Source organism: Camelus ferus, chromosome 21 (genome assembly GCF_009834535.1).
Source record: "Camelus ferus isolate YT-003-E chromosome 21, BCGSAC_Cfer_1.0, whole genome shotgun sequence".
NCBI lineage: Eukaryota > Metazoa > Chordata > Mammalia > Artiodactyla > Camelidae > Camelus > Camelus ferus.
In genome coordinates this window covers 8,158,681-8,178,926 of record NC_045716.1, presented here as the reverse complement: position 1 = coordinate 8,178,926, position 20,246 = coordinate 8,158,681, and the positions used below count along the sequence as shown (strand labels likewise).

The 20,246-nt window shown below is 48.1% G+C and overlaps 1 protein-coding gene across 1 annotated transcript in view; it reads right to left on the bottom strand.

The window, feature by feature from the left end:
• Nucleotides 1-19,614, bottom strand: part of KIAA0040 (KIAA0040 ortholog) — a 29,540-nt gene extending 9,926 nt beyond the window's left edge. The window contains exons 1-2 of the mRNA XM_032463684.1: nucleotides 19,498-19,614; nucleotides 19,026-19,216 (exon numbers count right to left, since the gene is read on the bottom strand). The gene's annotated coding sequence lies outside the window, so the exon portion shown is untranslated. The remainder of the gene's footprint in view (nucleotides 1-19,025; nucleotides 19,217-19,497) is intronic.
• Nucleotides 19,615-20,246: the final 632 nt, after the last annotated feature.

Sequence of the window (20,246 nt, the reverse complement as noted above, 5' to 3'; positions counted from 1 at the left end):
GGCAGTCAGTCACATCTGTGGCCAGACGTTGATGACGGTTACCCACCCTTTAGCCCACCGTCCACCCAGACAGACCCTCCAGCCAAGTAATGCATTTAAAGAGGAAATAATGATCAAGAAAATCCCATATCACAGAAAGCAGTAGAGAGTGGGGAGTGTGCCTTATCAGCTCCTAAATAATCACCTACCTTCCTTTTGCTCGGTTACAAAGAGCTCATTGTGGCTGGGACTTTCTGATAACAACGGATCCTTTCCTAATTACTGTATGCTCTATTTCAGGTTTAGCAAAAAAGAAAATTAAAAAGCGCCGTTTCACTCTAGGTTCAAATGAGTCGATCTTTCAATCAATGGAGTATTAATTAAGCTATGCTAAGAAAGGTGGGGGAGGAAAAAGACACCTTCTCTCTACTCAAAGATGATACGGGGGAAATGATTAGAGAATAATTTAAGAACAATGAAAAGGGTTTAAAAAGGTTTTCATCTGGGCCTTCCCTGACTTTCTGTTGCAGGTGGCCTAAAACCTCTGGCCATTGAATTCCCCTTTACTCTTTGTCCCTCTCTCTTCCCTTCCTTTTCTCTCTCTTTATCCCTAGTTACATTGTCTCCAAAGGGTCCATGTCCTAGACTCTGACAATAATTAGTGTTTTTCAGTCACTCTTAGGATTAAACACAAAAAATCATGTCTCTCCAATACTCTGAAAATTCCAACTGTGCTAAATGTGACCAAATGCAATATCCCCAGCCACTTAGCAAGTCAACAACTTCCTCATACTTACGCCCCTAGATCATCAAGGAAACTGAAGATTTTTCTTCTCCTAAACCAGAAAACACACAGTCAGGAATTCTGCCTCCTTCGCTAACACTGGTGTGGAGTCTGGGCAGCATTCGCTTAAGCACTTTGAGTTTAGTTTTCTCTTCTGTAAACAGAGGTGCTAGCACATTTCTCAGAGGGTGAGGAGTTTTTTCCACTGTGTAACATCCTTTTATCCCTTATACCCAGCACTGTGCCGGCAGAAAGTGGACTGGTGGTATTTACTGAATGGATGAATGAATGAATGAGTGAATGAATGAATAACGTGTATGAAGATAATGGATGTGAAGCATGTAGCCTAAGTACACTTCACACAGTAGGTGCCCTAAAATCGCCCTGAAAACTACATAGCACTGTATGTATGTATGTATGTATGTATGTATTTAACATAGACCTAAAAATTTTTTTTGGACATGTAGTTGATTTACAATATTAGTTTCAGGTGTACAGTAAAGTGATTCAGTTATACATGTGTATTCTTTTCAGATTCGTTTCTATTGTATGTTATTGGAAGAAACTGAACATAGTTCCCCGTGCTGTACAGTAAGTAGGTCCCTGTTGTTTGGCACTGTGTTTATTATTACACTGCTCATATTGTGTGAAAGGTGAAAACATCCATTCATGACTGAACGAGTTTGTTCTAAGCGGAGTTCGATCAGTTTTCCTGTGAACTGGTTTAGAGAGCGCGTCAGCCAATCCTGGGAATCGGGCCGGACCCACTCGCCTTCCCCCTGCTCTCGCGCTAACTCTGTTTCCATTCGTTCCCAGCTTCGTCCCCTCTTTCAGCCCTCCTGGCCTCCAGGATCCAGTCTCTTGGGGGTGCCTTGTGCTGGCCATCACTGTCAGCTTTCCCCTCTTCATTTCAGCTAGATGCTCACTGGTTCTGCTTTGACCGGCCCCTTTTGACACAGGTGCCTCAGGGGGCCAAAGCCTCGGAACGGCGGGTTGGCGCACCGTCTCATCACCTTTCACAGTTAACAGGGGATCATCTGTTGAATCAAAAAGCCACCGTTTGCTGCGTTCTTCCTAAATGCGCAGCTCTGTGTGTGTCATCAAGGCTCCACAGACATGGCCTGTGGCCTCGTTCCACAGCTTGGGCGGCGGGGTCTTTAATCCCTATTGTACAGACTAAGTAATTTGCCCAAGGCCATGGAGCTCCTCAAGCGAAGAAGATCCTGCTGGAGTCCCTGTGCTCTGGAGCGTCTGTTCTTCAGCTGCTGGGGACCTCAGTCTCTGGATTCTCTCTTCTCGGACGAAGAGGGGCTCACCAGTCATTCAGCCATCAAACATCGGAAAGCCTTCCGTGTGCCACACACTGTGGATACACTTTTGATGAATTAAGACACCTTTCTGGGGCCTCAGGAGCTAACATCTTAAAAGCACCAAAAATAGAAGAGAAGTACAATATCGTATCATGTTGACGGTGGGTGCTCGGGACACAGAGGCATAACCCCCCTAGCGTGCTCACGGGCAGCACGGGAGCGACAGCCAACCCACAGGGACTTCTACTTTATTTTATTTTTTTCCTCCTCTGATTTTATATAAAATTCTTAATCTTCAGTTTGACCTAAAATTTGGCCACACTAATCTCCCGCGTAGCCACAGTCGGCTGGAGCTTGAGAAAGACCAGTGTTCCCTGAACCAGTACCCTGGTCCGCACCCTGCCTGCCTCGCCAGTCCTGACCCCTGCTGCTCCCTGGAGGCGTTTTAAGCTTGCAGCCCCTGGACCACACACTCCCTCCGGAGCAGGGACGGCTTTACCTGTTCTTTGTGCTGTTGTCTGTACAGGGGAGAGCCATGCAGAGGACTTGAAAAAGAAATGAGGACAAAAGGCAAAAGGGAAGCCTTACTTTCCAGCTGTAACCTCCAGTTGGATGGACTGATCCTGGTCCTGGGCTAACCAGATAAGGGATAAGGATGAGGGATGTTTACAAGGGGAATTAATACATCTCAGAATGTCCCGAGCACAAGGCAAAAGGCCGGCAGAGGCTGCGGGGGAAAGAATGTGAAGAGGCACCCGGTTCTAGTCCTGGTCCAGTTGTCCTCCAAGCCTCTGACCTTGGGCAAACCAGTTAAGCTTTCTGAGACCTTTTCTCAACTGAGAAGTGAGGCTATTAGCCATCTCAGATCTCTCTCAAGATTGCTGGGAAGAACAGATGAGACACGTGAGAGACCACTGAGGAGGGAAACCTGCACTTAGAGGATGTTAGAGGATTGTGTTAAAAAGCTGAATCACAGCTGAAATTAGGACCCTGAGCTTCTCTTACTGATGCTGCCCTCTGCCTCCCTCGTCCTTCCCCTCCCTTCTCCACCAGGTCCCTTACGAATCATGGTCATTAAGGGCCACGTTTCTAATTTGGAGAATTTACGGGCACACACTCTGACACCACTCATGCTAGTGTTTGCCGTCTGTATATATCCAAACTGACCACATCCTGGTATTAGTACTAATAAAACCTGTAGCCATGGTTACAGTGACATACCCGGGTTATACTGTTCTCATTTTCACTCTTCGAAACTATTCGGTAAAAGATTTTGGAGCCAATTTTTGTGGGTGTGGTAATGCGCCGAGGTGAAGTTTTATTTTTGGAACGTGTGAGCCGAGGCTCTGAGGTCGTCTCTGAGTGAGAAGCGGGTGGGGAGGGGCAGTGCCTTCTCTGTTCCACAAATAAAGGGGACACTCTGTGGCTGACTCCCGTAACTGGTGCTTAAGTCTTCACACGTCATATCCGCTTGGAGGGAAGGTGTGTTTTTTGAAAGAGCAAGAAAACAACCAAGTGCTTGTGTGATTCAGGGTCTCCCACAGGTGGTTATTAAAAAATAGACTGAATTTAAAGTTGCATCATTCTCTTTAATATTACAGAGGAGAACTTAGAGTTTGGTGAACTTTGCAGCAATAACCGAATGACTGATTTATTTTCCTCGGTGGTGGCGGGGGAGAGGTTTATAGGCTGGAATAGTTGAAAACTAATGGGGTGGCAAAAATATACAATCATGCAACTCAAAAGCAGTAGAGATATGGTTTTATTTTCCTTTCCATTTCCTCCCTCCATTTAACGTTAACAAAGGTTCAGGGCAATTAAAAGCCAAAAGCTACCTCACTGTAATATTGAGGCTTAAAAGGTAAAGGCCACGTCATAGAGGGAGTGAGCAGAAATATTCTCATTCCAGTCATAACTCACCCCTGCGGAATGCACGGTGTGGAGTATTTCAGTATTTCAGATTTGCCAGGCTTTGGGCCACAGGCTGTGTCTGAGGGTGGGTTGTGCAGAGGGGCTGATGCTGCTGGAGGATGAACCTCCACTTCTTGTCTGTATGCGTTTCCATCTCCATCCTGCACATCACATGCAGATGTTTTGGTTTTTATAGTTTTGATAAATAATTGTTGGTGAATGCGGAGGACATGGATGAGTACACTACAATATGTACTGAGCACCCACTCAGGCAAGCAGCACCCCATTTTTGCCTCAGTACCCTCTTTCTTTGATGCAGATGACATCTGCTCAGTCTCATGAGATGCAGCTTTAAGTGCTTCTGTGCACGTAGGTTGTTACCCCTAAGCTCCTGTTACAGAGAAACTCTGGAACTGCCACTGGCTTCACGCCATCCCCTATGCCCTCTGTTTGGCTGCCTTTGCCCTCAGATAAGTTAACTTCCTCTTCACCCCTGAAATGACCTTCCCAAAAGAGGTGGCAGGTGTTGCCCATAAGTGACTTAGGAGTGTGGATGGAAGAAACTGCTTAAGCTGGAGATTGCAGGGCGTGGGGGAGTTCCCCATAGATACTAACGTGCACACACACACACACACACACACACACACACACTCTCTCTCTCTGTCTCTCTCTCTCTCTCCCCCTCCCTCCCTCTCTCCCCTTGGCTCCACCCCCTTACTCCTCCCCTCCCCATCCACCACCTCTGCTCCATCCTTGCCTGGAGGCCTTTATGGAAGTCTCTCTGGAAAGCTCATGGGCATTTGGGAGGTGGTAGGATGGTGGGAGAGGCCAGGGAGCTCTGACCTTATCTCCCAGCTCTCTGCACGTGGCCTCAGGCCTGGACTGCCTGCAGGCTCTGCACAGCACCAGCCTTCAGCTTTATCTCCCATGAGCAGTCCAGAATATATATATTTTTAAATATCAGACTGACCCACCCTCAAACTATCAAGGTCTTGAAGAAATAGGACAATGGGTGGGAACACTTTAGTAGAGCAAAACAGTTGGGATGTGTGCCCTGCCCCTGCTAGATGGAAGGCAGGAGATGGCTATGGAGATGGGAGTTGGCTTGGAGAGCCAGAGAAGGGGCTTAGAGTGCCTGTGGAGTGCCCTGGTAGGGGTGGGCACCCCTGCGGTCAGTGCACAGCCCGTGGGGCTCCAGGCCTCCAGTTCTAGCTTTGACTTTTATCTGGTTTTATTTATTTATATTTTTATAGGGTTTCACATGAGCTGAATTCTTGGGTGAAAGATAGCCTGGGAGCCATGAGTGAGGGGAATTTCATAGACTGTAGTGTGAGAAGCCAGTTCAAATTCTCACCCTGACTTAACTCAGCATGTGCCATTGGGAAAGTCATTCAGTTATTTTGGGCTTCAGTTTCTTTACCTCCAAAAAGGGGGGAAATTTGAGAAGAGACAGGAGAAAGTGATGGCATGGGCTGCCTCTGCGGAAGGACACCTGGGGCAGGGCTGGGTGGGAGGCTGGCTTTTCTCTCTGGCCTTGGGTACGGTTCTGAAGGTTTGACTGTACGCATGCACTTTCTAAAGTCAACAACCAACCGGAAGTGAGTACCTGCCTGGCAGGGAGGGTCCTTGTGTCAAAGCAGACAGTGCATGCGAATGAGTTCCTAGGCTGTTAAAAGCTGTACAAATATTTAGAGTCATAATTGGTATTATTCCAGGCAGATGTAGGGACATGGCAAAAAACTTCACTTTTCAGTTCTGCCAGGTAGTCAGAGTGGCCTGAAATTCTTGGGAAATTGGCTCCTATGCCGGAAGGTCTTCCTGCTTCCAACCCAGAATGGCTGGGTGGACCGTACCCCTACCTCCCCTCCACCCTATTCCAACCAGGGCAGCTCTTTCTCCTGGCTGCGCAGTGTGCTGGATAACCTGGATCCTCCACCTGCCCAGATAACCCCAGATTTCCAAGGACTAGCAGAGTATGTCCACCCTGCCGAGCGAGTTCTGATAAGCACATTCCATCCTCTGCCAGGCGGCACGGGGCCATGCTGCTTGGCGTGAACAGAGGGAGCGGTACCTGTGTTGGCGGCTGCCCTCTGATTGACCCCCAGGGGCGGGGGTGGGAAGATTTGTAGAGAACCTGTGAGTCTCCCTTAGGTTGTTTCCTGGGTTCCTATAATAAAAATAATGCTGAGTGCATGTTGTTCTTTATACATGAAGAGGCTAACAGTACTAATAGCAGTGATTAGCATCCATGAAATATGCAGTTCGAATTATTTTTCAGGTAGTTGCATATGGACTTCATTTCAAGAAGTGTTAGCTAATTACCTGCTATGTGATCAACATGGTACTGAGGGCAAAAAAGAAGAGGGTGAACTGCCTCCTGTCCTAGGAGAGTTTCTTAATGAAACTTAGAACACAGTAAGTCCTGCCAGGTGACTGGCCAGGTCTCAGCTTCCCCACCTCTCAGATGACACCACTCACTATCCATGTTGTTGTCAAAGTCAAATAATACATACGTGAGATTCTTTATAAACTGATAGTGGTCTTTACAATTTAATTTTTGAAAATAACAACAGCAAACAAAGGCTAAGGTAAGTATCAAAAAGTGCCCAAGTCCATGCACTGTTAGAAGGGAGAGCCATCAACACTGGCTTAGGTTTTAAGGGAGAGACGGCATGGAGGAGGTGAAGGTGGTGTGAGCCCGGATGCTGGGTGCTACCACGTGGACGGTTGGACATGGGGGTGGGAGAAGGGAAGCTGGGCTGAGCTGGGTGGGAGGGGTACAAGAGCAGAGGTACAGAGCCCCAGACAGAGAGCGCGTGGGACTGGGAAGGCAGTGAAGAAACCTTCTGAGGAAGAGTGGGCAACGAGGTGGTACAGGCAAGGTTGGTGAGATCACAGGGGGCTTGGAAGGCACAAAACATAGGTTTGGTGTAATGGGCCCCAGGGAAGCCCTGAACGTTGGTGAGCAGAGAAGACGTTGCAGCGTCAGTGTTTCAGAGGCTACATTCTTGCTCCTGATCCCTCCTAATTCAAAGTATGCCTTGGCCCAGAGCTCAGTGTTATGCAGGATTAAGCCCCACCCTGGGCTCATGGGCAGTCTGCCCTAACCAGCCAGGCTCAGTAATCACAAATATTACAATAAAAAAAAAACCTTTTTATTAATAGCATACTTTCTCCCTTAGACAAAAATCTGATTATGAACTGAAATGAAATATCACCAAACCAATCAGAAAGAAACTGCCATTTATCTCCTGATCCCCTGGGAAGGGGGGCAGGGGGAAAAACCCTGATGCAATTACCGCTCTGGGTTTCAGACTGACACCCGAGTGGTCTTGGGTTTATTTTTGATTGGGAAAGTCCTATCAAAGACCTTGCACTTGTAACTCATTTTAATTTTTTTAATGGCCTCTGCAAACATTTCTTCATTCAATTCACTGTAATGTGAGGAGGGGAGGGATTTCTGGCCCTGTTTCACAGGTGAATAAACTAAAGAACAGAAATGCATGTTCAAAATTTATTTAAAATTGCAAAACTGGTCAGTGGCCAAAACCAGGACAGGGTCCAGGTTTTCTGATTTCCCAGAGAGATACTCTCCAAACTGTACTAACTCCTAAAATGCAGCGAGAGAGGAGCACACAATGGCAGCCAGTCACTCTTCCAGTTTACGAGGCCTTTCATTTCTCAGGCTCCCTGAGATTTGTGGTCCCTCTTGCTTTGGGGCCTCACACAAGCTTCTTTATCTCCCCCCAGTCCCACCCCAGTACCTCCCAGTCTCCTGGCCTTGATTCATTTAGTCCCAGCTGAAATGTCATCCCCCCTTGGGAGACGTTCCCTGACCTCATTATGGGTAGAGCCCCTGCCCTGTGTCTGTCACTGTCCCTCTACTGTTACCACGGCCCACAACCTGCTTTAGGGTCATTGTTTTATTTAGTCATCTTTCTTCCTTTCTGGACAGAATCTGTTCCCATCACAGCATCCCCAGTATCTGGGACATGTTTTGCTCCTGGAAAATAGTTGCTGAATTAATGAATGAACATCTGTATGGAGGAGGAACCTGAGGTTCACTGAAATTAAAGGAGTTGCCCCAGGTCTCTCAGACAATCAAGGGAGACGTGGCAGTTCTTCCACCCCTAAATGTCCAGTGCTCAGTCCGCTCTGCCACGCTGGTTTCTGGGTTCACACACAGCATCAGCATTACGGCCAGATAGAAGATACTCAGGGGAAAAAAAATACCCACTAACTGGAATTTCAGTATTCTGGGTTTGGAGAACTCTTTTCAGCCTGGGCTCAGCATATCAGATGCCAGATATTCTGGGGCATTCCAGACTACAGGCACACTCTGCAGGCCTCGTTTGGTGACTGGCTACTTTTGAATCTCCAGTGAGGCTGTCAGTGCCAAGAAACAGAGGTGACAGCAGTGAGACCTGACTCCCAAGATTGCTGGCCTCAGACGGATGCAGGCCTTTGCCTCGCGGGGAGCCATATTGAATGTGATTATATCACTTGAAAGTGAGGCTATCGCCATGTTGTTGGAAAGCCCTGACTGGCTGTGTTCCTGACACGTTTTGGTTTCACGAATTGGTATCATTCCATTTGGTAATTTCCGGTTGTCAAGCCGATGGAATAGAGTATGTGTGTGTGGCACTCAGCGCCTCACTGCCTCACTGCTGTTGCTGCCAAAAGCTCTCCCTGTTTTTTTTTTTTCCCCCAGAGGGAGAAGCTCCCTATGCTGGGGTTTTTCTTCCTTCCCTGAGCCTGGGTTGTTGACACAAAGGAGGCCAAGAACTGCCATCTCCCCTCTCTACAGCACAGCAGCAGGTAATTCAGTGCACCTCTGTTGAGTGCCTACTGTGCGCACAAGGACCTTTTCTCTTTCTCCCAGATAATGCTGCCTAGCAACAAGTAGAAACCTGCCAACTACCTGAGTAAGGGTCTCCAAGTTGACCTAAAGACATAGACTGTAAAGTCAAGGAATTGATTTTTTGCCAGGAAGTGAATCAGCACAGGGGAACTATAAAGCATGACTAGTTAAGTGTCCCAAGGGAAATGCAAGCACGTGGTTATGGCAGCAGCAAGGAGGAAGTTCTTCATTGCAATGAGGAATCTAGGCAGGGCTTCAAGGAGGGTGTGATGTGAGCTGGCTCCTGGTGGGGGAATGGGATGATTAAGTGCGGTGAGGATGAGCATGAAGGGATCCCAGGCTGCTTTAAGAAAGCACAGCTGGCTCAGAGAAAGAATCCAATCAAGGTGGCTCCGGCACCAGGCCCCAGATCTGGGGACTTCACATCTCCCCTTGTTACCATGGCAACACTCAAATAGCTTACTCCAGGCGGGCCCTCTCCCAGCCAGTGGCTCTAATCCATGGCATTCCAGGGACAGCCTGGCCCATGGAGAGGGTTCCTCAAGGCTGTGGCCTGAGGAGGAGGGCGGCTACTGGGAAGCTTTGCCTCCCTCCTTACCTGTTAGGACTTGAATGTCCAAGGACGGGGCAGGAGGTGACTGGCAATGCCCTGGGCCAAGGACCTTCAGGGGATGTTTTCCACGTTTGACCGTGAAAGCAGATTATTATGTAAGAAAACTTAAGTGGATAGTGAATTTTCTGCATCCTTCCCTCCCAACTCCAAACACACTTCATTCCTTTGTATATTCCTAAATTTGGTGATAATCTTGAATTCAAATCTGGGGCCATGAGGGTAACCAAAGCTGGTTCCAACTGGCACAAGTTCAAAGGGATCTGTCTCTCTCTTACATATAAACACACACACAGAGACTCTGCCTAACATGTAAAAATACTGTTAACGTTTAGCACAGGGTTTGTGGAAACCAAATGATATATATGTACACACACATATATATATATATATACTATATACACACACACACGTGTATATATATATATATACATGAATATGTGTGTGTATGTCTGTGTGTGTATATATATATATATACATATATATAGTGTATATATGTGTGTGTGTATATATATATTTATTATATATATAGTGCAAGAAGGGCAAACCTAGGTCACTGGTTGCAAACTGGAAGCCCACAAGGTAGATGTGACCAGCGAAGAGAAGTTGTTTGAGCCACAGCTTCCGGCGCACATAGCATGTCCTCCCTAAATTCCCACACTGCTTATTACTCTGTTAGGTGGACCAGCTCAGGCCAGAGGCTGCCCCTCCCCCATTCGCTAGCTGTCTGACCTTGGAGAGTCCCTTTACCTCTTGATGCCTCAGTTCCCTCAACTATAAAGGAAGAATAAGAGTAGACTCTAGCCACTGAATTATTGTGGAAATCGGGGGCAGGGTGTGGAAATCTGTATCGTGTGGTTAAAGCAGCTCCTGGCACAGAGTAAGTGTTCTGTAAATGTGAGCGTATCTGTCAGGTCCTGTGGGGGTTGAGCTTCTGACCCCCCCTATGATCTGATGGTGGGGAGGTCAAGGATGCAGAAGGAACATGGTATTTGATGACTCTTGTGTGGAGCATGGAAAGATGCCTTTGGTTAACTCTCCAGCGAGGGATGCTCAGGCCTGTAAAACTGAGGCAAAGGTTGCCCTGTGTACAGCCCCCACCAGCTAGCGTAAGAGAAAGGAAGATTCAGTGGCCTGGGTTTTTTTTTTTTTTTCTGGAATTGTGGGTTACATAGAGATCATCATGGTTGAAAATGTCCGTCCCTCTCTCCTACCTCAGCTCCCTGGAGATGCGTGAAGTTATTGTGGGAGACTTGTGTGATTCTTCTTGGACACTGTGGCACAGATGCATTTCACATCTGCTGTCCCACTCGACTGTAAACTATTTGAGAGCTTCTTTCTCTAGGAATCCCCAGGCTTCGTTCAGTGTTGGCACATAGCAGATGCTCAACAAATGCTTGTCGCTTGGTTGGTGAACTGACTGATTATGGGATGGACAAGACCCAGAGTTAACAGCATCTGTGTGAGGCTAAATGGTACTGCCTCCAGGCCAGGGTGCCCACGTTCACCCCTGGTACCTGCGCCCTCACATCTCCACAATCTTTGCACAGGCTTCCACAGGGCCAGGTCACAGGCAGTATATCAGGGCAGGGCGATAACAGGTGGAGGCGACCAGGACTGGGGTGTGTGCAGATCAAGAAGGCCTTGCAGTGGGTTGAGCTTTCACAGTTGGTGTAGGAGCCCCTAGCAGCAGCTTATGGCTTTGGCAAGCAGGTCAGAGCCTGGAAAGCCAGCTGCGCAGGGAGGGAGCAGGTGTCAGGGGATGCTGAGAGCGGCGGCACCGCCCAGAGCCTGGGCAGTGGGTGGGGAGATGGTGGCACCAGCGAGCCCAGGACAGGCTCTAATCCCAGGGAGGAGGCTGTTTCTCACACTCTGGGCCAGGGGGCAGGACTGCAGCTAAGGGCTTGTAGGCTCCTCGGCACAGGAGGCCTGCAGGTGGGATCTATGCCTGTTTTTGTTTTGTTTTTTTTTTAAATTCCCTGCAGCCTCCAGTATGGTGTTAGGCACGCACAAAGATGTTTAGGAAGTGTGTATGGAAAAATATTAACTACCATATATAAAATAGATAACCAACAAAATCTTACTGTATAGCACAGGGAACTGCATTCAATACCTTGTAATGGCCTATAATGAAAAAGAATATGAAAAGAAATATATACATATATATGTATAACTGAATCACTATGTTGCACACGAGAAATTAACACAACATTATAAACCGACTCTACTTCAATAAAAAAAATGGGCAGCTAGAGCCAGGCTGGGACAAATTCTGCCTTCTAAAGCAAGCCAGCAGGGCTCCAAAGAGTTTTTACAATTCTCCTTTTGCAGACAGGAGCTGAGCGTCAACACCAAAGGTAAGTGATGGTACCAGATCTCACTGAAAATCTGTGGGAAAGAGGAGCGAGAACTACCAACTGGGAGAGTCTAGACCTTCCCGTGAGGTCTCTGCTTCTTGCACCTGCTGACTGAGGTGATCTGCCTCAGATGCGGGATAGCCTCAAGCTAGGAGCCCCTGAGGCAACAACACAACCTTGAGATGAAATGGAGACATTATTCTGGAAAGTGGTTTACCAGTTCATTCCATTTCTGTTTTAGGATCCCAGGTCCCCGTACAGACTCCTCACCTGGGAGTGAAGCACCAGTAAATGCTGAGACATGAATGAACCTTGAAAACATTATGCTAAAGGAAAGAAGGGCATACCATGTATAATTCCATTTATATGAAATTTCAGAATAGACCAATCCATGGAGACAGAATGCAGATGGGTGGTTGCCAGGGCATGAACGAGGGAGCAATGGGAGGTGCCTGCTTAATGGGCCTGGGGGTTCATTCTGCAGTGATGGAAGTGTCTCAGCACCAGATGGAGGTGGTGGTTCTACAGCACCGTGAGGGTCCTAAATGCCTTGAAAATGGTTAATTTTATATCTTGTGAATTTCACCTGTGGGAGGAGATAATGCAAAATTTCTTGAAAGCTGATACATGGTAGGTAAATGGAAAAGAATAATATGGTTGCCATTATTAATGGTTTAAAAAGTATAACGTCATTGATTAACTTGTTAGCATGTAGTCAGTCCTTCACTCCAGTACCAAGTGTTGAATGACCATGTACCTCAGTGGTTTAAGTATTCCTTAAAATGAAGGAATAATATTTTTTTAAAACCACTGAAAATGTATTCCTGGAAAATGTCAGTCAGGTGCATTGAACCTTCTTCCCCCTCGTATCCCATGTTCTGTGACTGTGTCCCCTCCCCTTGTCCCAGACAGGGTGGAGGAAATGCAGTGTCTGTCTGGAAATGAGATGTTCTTTCCACATCCAGCTTTGGAAACCTGGGCCTGCCATCCTTTAAAAACACAGTAAAAACCAGCTCTTTGCTCTGAGGGGTCAATGATATCTTCGTGCAAAACTACAAAGAGCGCAGTAGTTGGAAATCAGCAAGTGTCCTAAGGCACACGGCGCACTGTTGCTTTTTTTTTTTTCTGAACCAGAGAAAGCTTTGGGCCAAACATCCCACAGGGTCTGACTTACTAATTTGGAAACTTGGAGCGCCCTGAGTAAGCAGGTCACATCTGAGTGGTGCGCTGTGCCAATGTGCTCCCCTCTCCCTGGGGAGGTTTCGCTATGGGATGGGGTGGGGGCACCCATGTGATGAGTCTGGAGGTTTTAATCTAGGCCATGGCCATGCTGCGCGGGCTACTCAGCAGATTGTCGGCCTTGGGCGGGAGCGAACATTTCAGATCAGGAGTGGAAGGTGGAGCGAGGGGAGGGAGGGTGGAAGCCATCAGTCACTTACAAGCAAGGAGCTTGACAGATGGGGTAAGCCTGCAGGGTTGGCCCTGAGAGTGGTCTGTCCCCTTCCAGCCTTGCCGCTTCTCCCCAGCAGAACGTTGCGTAAACAACCGTGATGCAGCCTGGTGGGCGGGAGGCAGCAGTGGCAGTCATTTTTGTGTGCCTCAAATTCTTAGCCCCAGAATTCAACAAATGGCCACTGAGAACCTAGTGTGCACACTACAGGTTCATGGGAGCCTAGAATAGTTGGATGGACATTTGTTTGCTCCTAGTCTGCGATCATTGGGAAGGTCACTTTGACCCCAGCATTAGTTCTTGGGTGATTTCGGGCCAGTGCGCCAGAGTGGCTGTTAGGAGCCTCCAGGCTATGGCCGGGACCTTTACAGCCGGGGGGCTTTTGAAAGCTGGCATTTTGTCCTGTTGGAGCTGAAACCTCAAGCAAAAGGGCCCAGACTCAGGAACTTATTTGGGGTGAGGTGGGAATACTTGCGTGCAGCACTTCTCCCTCTCATATAAGGTGGCCACGGCCACATTTAGGGTAAGACCCAGCGTGTTCACTGTGTGCCCTTCTGTTCCCATAACACTAAAGCTAACTAAACTTCCCAATTTCCCCTGCTTCTTCCTCTGCCCTCAATCCCCAGCCTCCTCACCCATGTCTAAACCTGGGTACTCCCCACTTTTCCTTCTCAGGACAACTTGAAGACTGAGTACTATAACATACAACTATCCTGACTGCTATTATATTTTTCCCTTCTCTTCTGCCAATTTTCCTTTATGATTTGCCTGGAAAACTAAAAGAAATGGCTGATGGGCTTTCCTTAAGGCTTGAAATTAGGCTTGTATTTGAAGAGAATAGAAGTCAACTGCAAAACATCCTAAAAGGAGGGAGTTATAGACAGCCAAGGGCAAGGCTTACAAACACAGTCTTCAAATTTGATGAAGAAACATGGCAATGATTAGGTTTTCTTTCACTTCTTAGCAACAAATTCCATGGAGCAGTTTGCTTAGAAGCGTGGGAGTAAGTCTCTTCCCATGGCCAAGATTCAGTTTGGACACTGCCTTGGCCCCTTGGGAGTTGCCCTAAGAAAGGAATCTTGTGTTTGTGTGGAGTTCATTTTGGAACTCAGCTACTCTCGCCTGGTCTCCACTAAAGGTCCACTCATGTCCCCAGGTGGTGCTCTGTTCAGCTGGCTTGGGCTGATGTGGGGGAAAAGTCAGATACCTGAGCTGGTCTGTGGCCCTGGGGATTGCCTATCCAAGAATTTGCAGTAGGTTTTCTTTTTGCTGCTTGAAGAGGGAGAAAGTCTGTCTGCCACTGTTGTATCTTACTGTGCTTGTGATGGTCTCATGAGCTCCTGTGATTCACTTAGAGCCTTTCTCAGTGAATGGTAAGTGTGTATCATATTTGATGTGTAATGCGCACCCACCCACTGGTATGGAAACAGTTTAATGACAAGTTTCATGAAACACTAAATGGGTTTTGGTTCATTAAGGCACCCAGTTCTGTTTCTCTTCTTGAGGGATCTTTGGGAATTCTTGAGAAAAGTAAGGATTGATGTGGAGGAAACAGAGGAATGAGTGCGGCGTGGAGATTGCCTTAAAGGATATCTGCCCACATTTCTTGAAGATCTGCTCTTGGTTCTCCCTGAAGGCCACTCAGGCAAGATGTAGTCTTCAAGTATAGTCTTTTCATTTTGCCTTTCTGCCAGCATTTGAATGTCTGTGCATGTCTCTGTGTGTGAGGCACAGATGGTCCAGGTGACAAAAACCCTGGAGAGTGTTCACTACTCCTGAACTAGGATTCTGGTCCCTTCACTAGCCAGCTGTTGACCCGGGCACACACTTCACTCCCTGAACCTTAGTTTGCTCATCTGTGAAGTGAGGGGGAGGAGCTGGCTTATTTCTACGGTGTTTTTCCATTTGAAGTCTCTACGTCTGTGGTTACTTCCTTTTCTTCATCAACAACCAGCCCCTATCAGAAGTCTGTTTACTTGAAAGTTTTGATGTTGGCATAAAGTTTGAGCTTCACTGGGTTGGAATATGTCAGGCTTCTCTGGTTGGGACAGAGGAAAACCAGAGACATCTAAGCCAGCAAAAGATGCTCACTTAGGAGTTTGAGATCTGCAGATACTAACAGCCATATATAAAGTAGATGAACAACACATTTCTACTGTTTATCACAGGGAACTATATTTAATATCTCATAGTAACCTATAATGAAAAAGAATGTGGAAAGGAATGTATGTACACTTATGACTGAAACATTATGCTGTACACCAGAAATTGACACAACATTGTAAATTGACTATACTTCAATGCGCACCCACCCACTGGTCTGGAAACAAAAATAAAACAAATTTAAAAAGATGCTCAGATTCAGGGTCACTGAAGGCTCAACTGGCACATTGGTGAGAATTAGGAAAAAAGTGGCCCCCTCCCCAGGTGGATTTGGCTGCAAATGGGGTGCATGCATGGCCTAGCAAGGGGAATCCTGGCTGCTTTCAGCCCTGTGAGCTCCCAGGAGCCCTCGTGCAGTGCCCAACCTACAAAAGCTTTAGTGGAGCATTCCCTTCTTTGGTCAATGGCCTCGCTAGGTAAGGAGTAAAAAGAAAAGTGGCCAGGATAGATGCCCGCCAGTGCTCTGACAGAAGGGGACTTCTGTAACTTAAAATATTTCACGCAGTTAAAAAGCTGCAAGTCCAGGCATAAGATTCTGCCCAGATCCTACACCTACACAGTCCATCTGATTCAGCAGGAAGGATTAGTAGTAATAATAATAAAACACCTTACATTTTTATAGAACCTTACAATTTATGTAGCACATTAAATGTACTTTCTTTTTCAGTTTGATTCTGATTCTAACCATTGCCCTGGTGCATTATAATTATCCCCATTTTAAATATAAGGGAAATGAAGCTGAGAGATTCAAAGACTTGTTCAAGGGCAGCTAATAAGTGATTAAGGCAAAAACTGAACCCATGTCTGTCTAGTTCCAAGTTCAAGGTTTTTTTAATTCCACACCCGGTCACATAAAATCCTGATCCAGACACTGGCAGCCAGACCGAAAGGACCATTCTACAGAGGTTTAGAATTAGTCTGAGAAAGCTGTCCTTCTTGTTTTAAAGAAGGAAGGCCTCTCCCACACAGGTGCAATGACTAGACTTGCAGTATGAGTTCTAGAGAGGTCCTGACAGATCTTTAAAGCATTCGTTTCTCACATGGAGGAGGGATTCCTGGGGATTTATTTGTTCAGTTAAATGCATCTGTACCACCTGTGCCATTAACCCAGGGTTCTCGGCAACATTTTAGGTAGCATCCTGCAAGGCACCGGGGAGAGCCTTGGGAGTCTGGAGAGAGTCATCTGTATGATATGAAGAGAATATCTGTAGGCCATTACTGACAAATCCAAGACTCTTCAGCGTCAGCGGGGTCTCACTGGTAGTGTAACACAGGCCTTTTTAGCTTCCTTCAGTGCTGCTTTTATGTGCAGCATCTGGGATAGTTAAACTGGAGCAGCTTCTGCTTGTCCTTGGGCCCCAGAGTATACCCACTCCTTGTATACCCACTGCCTCCCATGTATCTCCACCTGGACATCTCCTGTGTACATCCAACTTAAACGTGTCTGAAGTGTTCATCACCTTCTCCCACAGTCTGCTTCCCAAGCCCACTCCTTCCCTAGTTCATGTGATTCCCATGGCAAGCATCACAATGCATCCCCCTCCATCCACAGCTCAGCACCTTATAATCCTCTGCTCTGCTCACTGCTCCCTAGCCACGTTCACCTGGTCACCAGGTGCCTTTGAGTCTACTTCCTAAACACCATTAAACTCCATGCCCTTTCCTCAGTTCCCTCTGCCATTATCTTAGTTGAGGGCCTCCTTATCTCTCTTCTCCATCTCTCCAAGCCAGCCTCCATCTGGCCATTAGTTCTCTCGCCAAACACAAATCTGACCATACCCTTTCCCTGCTTAAAAATAAAAAATAACTTCCCACTGCGACAGGAAAGAGCTCACTCTTCTTTGTAGCGGGGGGGGGGGGGATCCCTGTTACGTGCACTCCCCCCAACCCGCCACTGACTTTGCTGACACTCCTTCCTCTGCCTGAAACACCCTTTCCCCAGGAACACCTGATCATTTTCAACACCTGCTCATCCATCACATCTGCAGGTAATTCCTGGGGGAGTTACTCACTCCCTCCTCTGGAATGTTTCAGCGCCCCATAGTTACTGCTGTGATGAGCTTTACTATTCTGAACTATACTTTATTTCTCTGTCTTTTACCAGACTGTAGGTCCTCAAAGGCAGCAACTGTATTTTCTTTGGACTCCAAGGTCCTGGCATGCTGCCTGGCACACAGTGGGTACAGTAACTCTGAAATGAATGGATGGGATAGATGTACATCCCTCTGACGAAATCAGTAACTCGGATTGTTGAGTGTTCCTTAGTCTCTTGGGGTTGGTCTTCAGGGAAAAGGGCAGAAATCATCGTTGCTTTATTCCACAGGCTAAATATTAACAAAATCTGGAGGCTGGAGAAACACTTATTTTGCAATGCATTTCTTTCCTAAAGCTGTATTTGGGGTGGGGATGGGGAACCAGAATTTCAGATGAAGGACTTGATCAGATTTTTTTAGTATAGCTGCCATCCCAGCCTAGCACCAGGCAAAATGTAGGCACATCAGACTAAGAGGTTGATGGTAAGATCCTTGCTGAATTCTCTGGTGGAACTCTCAAACCATTTTGTATAGGTTAGGAACAACCTAGTGTCAATGCTACAAGTCCAGCTCCTTATAACCCAAGGCTCTTCCATTATCCAATAGGACTTCAGAATGAGGCTCCCTTAAAATTAGCTTCAGGTTCTTATGGACTTCAGCTGAGTGAATGAAAAGCAACAGCTTTGGAAGGAAAGTGCTCCTCTGATGCTCATGTGCACCTCCCTTCCTCATTCAGCAGAATCCGTGGAGCAGCTCTGCAAGGTAGCCAGCGTACGGGCTGCCAGCGTCCTCTGTGAAGTGAGGGCAGCGCTTGTCTGCTTCAGTTTCCCTTTCGGTTAGGCAGGACGCTGTTCCCACTAGCTGATGTCTACAGTTTATTTAACTCTATTATTGCATAATGTATTCCTGTGAAGCTCTTCAAAATACTAGGGAAACAGGTCTCATTGTGTCCTCCATTCTGCCTTCATGGGTGGGGTGGGGGCTGGGAGTGGGACCGCTTAGAGAGGCAGGGAAGTTAGGAAGCAGTCTGTGTCACAGCAGATCTCCCCCAAGGCTCCGGGAATAGTAGGCAGGTTCCCATCCCACCCCTGGCTCCAGGCCATGTTTTTGTTGTGGCCAGTTTCTTAGCCCCTTAGACAATTTGGCTTCACCTGGAATAATTCAGAAACGTCTGAGCCCAGGATGCTTTTGGAGGGTCTCAACCCTTGGCTTTTTCAGTAGCAAACAGAACGGCCCTCTGTCCCTTTCAAGCGTCTCCTATGGCAGCTGTTGTCAGCCAGAGGCAGGGAACTCCACCCCAAAACCTGCCAGGAGCCCATGTGGACTCAGCACAGAAGCAGATGTCAGGCTGCTGAGAATCCCTACAAAGAATGGAAACGCTGGAAGTGAAGTTGTGAAGGGGCAAGAGGCTATTTGGAAACAATTCTTAAATCTCTCTTATCTCTGGGGCTGGTCTCATCCTTCTAAGGAAAGAAGTGAGTGGGAAGTCCCCTTGCAAACTTAGGCAGATTAAAATCAAGTTTTTAAAACACACACACACAACAACCACAAAAGTCTTGAGACTCACCTTTGAGTCTACCGGAGGGCTTCCTGCAGGCGAGTTGCCCAGGGGTCCGCCGGGTGCTGCCGGCGAGACAGCGATCTGGCGCAGGGGCGAGGTCCCGATGTCTCGTCGGAAGCCCCTGGAAGTCCTGCGCGGTCCAGGCCTGGGTGCAGGGTCAGCGGGGACCGCCCCGCGCCGCGCGTACCTGCCGCCGGCTGCGAGAAAGGCGCCCTCTGTGTTCCCTGCCCTCTCGCTGGCTGACGCCTCGCATTTTTGAGGTTTCACTCCAACTCCGTCCTGCCCCTGATGTCAGAGGCTCGACTTCCTGAATCAGACTCACTCCCTCTCCCGCTCCCTGGGCTCGGCCCAAACTTTCCTCCCCGGGGCCCGCAGAGGCCGGGTGCCCTTGGACTTGGGCGCACACTGCCCAGCCAGACGCACCTTCCCACCCTCGCGGTCTTCCCGCCAGTTACCCCCTCCCCGACCCCGCCCTTACGTGTGGGTGCCCCGTGGTCCCGGAGCACGCCTCCTGCAGGGCGCAGCCGCTCGCTCTCCTGCCTGCGGCGCCAGTCCCCAGTCGCTTTCACAGGCGCACTTAAGTTCCCAGGGACGGGAGCCCTAAACCGAGGAAAGTCGGTTTATGTGAAAACAGCCCAGCCCTTCCTAATAGAGCAGCCTTCTTGGAAAGGAGGTGGAAGGTGTTGGAGAGGGAGGCCATGGGGCATATTGAGTGGAGGCTCCAGTGCTTTATCTGAGCAAAGGAAACGGGCTCCCCTGGTCATCGCTGTGTGCACCGAGGGGTGCACGCAACACCTCAGAAAAGCCTTTGCCGGGCTCACTGGAGGTGATAAGGAACACTGTGCATCAGCAGGAGTTGTCGGAAGCAGAGATGGAGGGGAAACTGCCTTCATAAAGTCCTCAGAGGTGCTTCCCCTCTCATCCTCAGTTGCCTTACATCCACTTTTTACTCAGGTCGTGGGTCAAGTTTCCAGCACCTGGAAAGCTAGGAAATGAAAGAGCTGCGCCACGCCACGTGGGATGGAGGACTTCAGACACAATGTTTCTGATGACCCAGGGCAGGGAGCTTGCTCACTGTCTCCAAGGTTACTGTGTGTGTAGGGAGAGGGGGGTGATGACAGAACCTGGCCCTGGGATGTCTAGGGGCTCCTTGGAGGTCTTTCCATGACACGGACTCGAGATGCTGCCCCCTTGACTGTTTTTGCCAAGTGCCCAGGTGCTGAGCTG